Here is a 4,555-nt window from a genome sequence, read left to right as displayed (position 1 = left end):
CACTTTTAAGATGTGGTCGCTTCTCGGAAAGTTCCACTTGAGAGCAGATGTGATGTTCTATTGAATTCTTTTTCATACCTCTGGAGGGTCCAGATATCAGAAGGAATAACAATCTCCACAGTCGAAAGTTGAAACTTGAAAAACAGGGCATTTGGAGGCGGACAAGGATCGCTAGATATCTTAAACAGATAAGGTACTAGCACCTTGGACCTCCGGGACATTCTTGTTCGTCTATTGGTCGGACATACCTCTTTATAATAGAGTTATGTCAGACTAATAACATCGTGAAAATTCTTTTCGAAATTTCTGATACATGTAGCATTGGTCCTGTGTAATAATAAACAAATATCTAATTTCCGAACCTCTAAACTGTGTTATGGATCTCCAACCACTAATACGCGACCCCAATTGTTTTATCATAACAAACTTAAATGTGAAATCGCATCCACCCCTTAAAAGCTTTTCGAATAGACCTCCGATAAGATCCACTCTCTATGCACGTATCTTTCTCGCACTGTCTATTTTTATTCATTAATTACCGATGGTTAGCCGACTATGTGAATTTACTATCGTTTTATTCTCCCTTGTATGAAGATCTAATGTTTTACACCCTTGTACAAAGCTAAATTAATATGATCAATCGACCTTTTTTCCCCATAGATTTCCAAAATATTTCTTCTGGTGTGAAGGTTTCAATGCCCGAAAACTCCCATATATATTTAATCAATATGCCACATTTTTTTAATGATTGCAACTTAAAACCTCTACATGCATCTTGGTCTCGGCGGCTACTCTATTCATTAATCTAATTAGTGGATCGAGCATGTGCGTTTACTTTCACTTTATTCTCGCTCGCAAGAAATTGATATGTTTTATGACCTAAACACTTTATTATATGTGTTTATTCAAATGAGCCACATTGATATTCTAGAGCAAACTTTCGACTTGCAAGATTTTGAAAAGGATTCTTCTCATGTCAAAGTTTCAAAATCCCGAAACTCCCATGTATATCTAATCAATATGTGACATTTTCCTTTGATTAAGGTTTGAAACTTATCCACACATCCTAACATCGAGGACTATTCTATTCAATAATCTAATTAATGGCCTGCCTATGTGCATTTATTCTCACTTTACTCTCACTCGAACGAGCATCTATGTCATTGTCTCTATCATTGGTAACCCTGTGACCTCTTCCACGTGTCCTGACTCTGATTTATTGGTCCCTCTTCTTAGCTGATAGATGGGCGTGTGCTCTATTTAGCCTCTTCACATCACACTATTCTGCTGATTTTTCGAGTTGCTTTTTCCATTGTTGTTGTTGTGCTATTGCTGGTATCTTCTACACTCAAATGGCAAGTATTAATGTTTTCATACTACGTCTATAGCTTAGAATACTATGTGCTTTGTCACGACGTGCAACACACCCACCTGTAGAGTTTCTGAAATGCCATATATAGACAACCAACTTTCCATGTTTAAACATTTCAATTTTCCTTTCCCTTTGCCTTTGACTATTGGCAACAATCTAAATTGTAAATCTTTATTTTTTTCATTCAGATCCAAGTATGCCAATCTTGTGAATGACCATGCTCGCTGCTTTATTTCATATTCTCTTCCAATGTTGACAGCATTTTATGACCTTTCACCTTTCAGGACAGCTCCTTTCCTTGTCATCATGGAAGTTTCCTTGACAACTAATTCCATCACTTTGTTGCTCGTTGGCTCTACAGCGATCAAACCATCGCTCCAAATATTTGAACTCGACCTTCTTGCTTCCACAAAGACATCATCCCAATACTACCGCATTTCTCTCTCTGATGGTACCTCTAGGCACAAAAATTGTCTTCCATCTGCTTACAATTCCCATGTCGTCTTTGGCTCCCTCCAATTGGGCTTGATTATCATTCTCAGAGAATTCAGGTTCATTTTTTTGCAAAACTATACGTATGTTCACTCTTCACCATATTGATGATGTTTTCCTATTCCTTCCCTCTCTCTGCCATTGTCACTCCAAATAATGTCTCGTTTCTTTTCTCTTTCTTTCCTTCTTTTCAGGAGTCTGCAAATTATTGAACTGGAAGTTATTGAACTTCTTGAAACTTTGATTGGGGCCCCATACCTTCTTCAAATTGTACAAACTTCGACATACCAACTGACCTGTTCAAAATCACATGCCCCCACCTTGTCTACTGCTTCTTTGACACAGGATTCTGCATCATTATCAAATCCGTTGTCCTCTACTCTACTTACTTCCATTCCATTCATGGAACTAAGCCCATATCATAAACAATGGTTGATCCATGGTAGAGTTCTTGGAAAAACATTTGTTCGCTCCTACAACAATGGTAGAGGGTCTGGAAAGGTATTTGGATTTGACCTTGTTGATTCTGCCAATAATACAATCCATCTCTCTGCCTTCAGTGATCTTGCATATTCCTTGCATGACCTTATCCAAATTGGGAATCTTTACATTGTTTCAAATGGCACTATTAAACCAAAAAACATAAATTACAACCATCTGGATAGAAAATGGGAAGTCTACCTCTCTACAACTTCCACTACTGAACCTTCCTTAGATGATTTTCTGACAATTCCTTTCCACCATTTTTGTTTTAACTATATAGATGAAATCAGATCTACAAACCTCGGCTCAATTATTGAAATCATTGTCATTGTCAGGTCTACTTCTCCAACTTCCACCATTCGTCAAAGAGATGCCTCTGAAATACCTAGGAAAACTATCAGCTTGGAAGACATGCCTAGCTATAGTATCGACATCACCCTATGGGGGTAGCATTTCCACAACTAGGGCAAGAAACTCATTGAACTCGCCTCTTCTGGTGCTTCGAATATGCTTGTAATCATAGGGGGTCGCATAGCCAAATTTAATGGAAGAACTGTAGGGACTATCTCAACCACCAGCCTAGTGCTAGGTCCCTCCATTCCAGAGTTTGAACAACTCCAATCATGGTTTCATCAAAGAGATTTTTTGGCCTCTTCACCATCCTTAAGTAGAAAATTCTTAGGAAATTCCAAGCAGGCCTACCCACAACATACAATTTTCGACCTCATAGACTTGCATCCCAGCAGAAAACCAACATGGTTCTTTGTTCATTGAACCATCACCTCTATTGACATGAAATATTTCTACTTCCTTGCATGCCCTCTCTCATCTAATGGCATGCAATGCATGAAAAAAAAATTCAACCACTCAAATGGAATGTTGAACTGCACAAAATGTGGTGGGGCATTCCCGGAATGTGACTATCGGTATGTGTTGAAATTTGAAATGCATAACCACATAGGCATACTGGAAAATGTCATCATATTTGATAGTGTTGCAACTGAACTCATGGGTGTCCAAGCAAAATACTTGTTCATACTCTACAATGATCCTAGTGTTATCCACGAGCTTCATGTAAGGGTTTCATGTTGTCCATTCCTCTTCACACGTGTGTGAAAATAGATATATTCAATGGTGTGGACCGTTTGAAGTTTGTACTAATCAATTCAAAGGAAATCACCTATACTTCTGCATGTTTCGTTCTCCTCCAAGAAATCAGAAAAAATTCTACTAATCCAGTTGTTTATGGTCTTTGAAAGTCGATTTATTTTCCCCATGCCACTGTGAAGTGTAAACAATAACTTCTATATGATTTTCCATTCATTTTCATTTCTTCCCTTCTCGACCTCTTATTTTTTTCACTTCATCATTCTACTTCTCTTCTTTATGCATATACACCTATGATACATGTTGCAGCTTCCACCTTTTCATATTTCTCCATCTTTTACTTTTACATATAGTATATATGTTTTTTTCTTCTTCCTTCTAAACAAAATAGAATATTTACATCCTTTTATATTGTTCTTTGTGCTCCTAAATACAAACACTGGCTTTTTACAAATGGTTTTCGTTTGGTTTCCTTAAATCTACTTGGTAAATGAATGATAGATAGTTATCGATCACCACAAAAATACTTTACTGAAATAAGTTTGATTCTAATCTTGTAATATGCTGCAAAGATAGTTTTGACAAAGTTCCAACAATAAAATTTAAATCACATGACATTAGTACATAATATCAAAGAAACATAAACTCTATTATAAAAATGTCTCTCTGGCCACTAAACTTTAGCTACTTTGTCAAAAGACACATCTACTTTATAAGCTAGAAGGCACTACTTCGAAAATATACCCACTAATGAAGTTCTTTCTTTTGGGGGCTATGTACTCTATCTTTGCACTTAAGACAACTCTTTTTGGTCTCCTATATTCACTTGAACTTGTCTCCCCATGTTTGTATCAGGATGGACATGCCAACGTCTTCTGCAAACCCCTCAAGAAATTCTCGGAAGAGACTCCTTTATGCATAGAATAAAGACACATCCAACAAACAAAGATGCCTCAAATATAAAGTTGATTTAAACACCCAAACCTTTCTAGCTATACCCCCATCTAATGTTTCTCTTCCCCAACATCCTGAAGCTTCACTTGCAAACCCATCTCCTTCAACATTCCCCACTCCAACTATACCTACCCTTCAACTTCCTCC

This window comes from Pinus tabuliformis, chromosome 5_2 (genome assembly GCF_031772625.1).
Source record: "Pinus tabuliformis cultivar Carrire ecotype Pingquan chromosome 5_2, CPIR1, whole genome shotgun sequence".
NCBI classification, from domain to species: Eukaryota; Viridiplantae; Streptophyta; class Pinopsida; order Pinales; family Pinaceae; genus Pinus; species Pinus tabuliformis.
Note: the sequence above shows the minus strand (reverse complement) of the source record.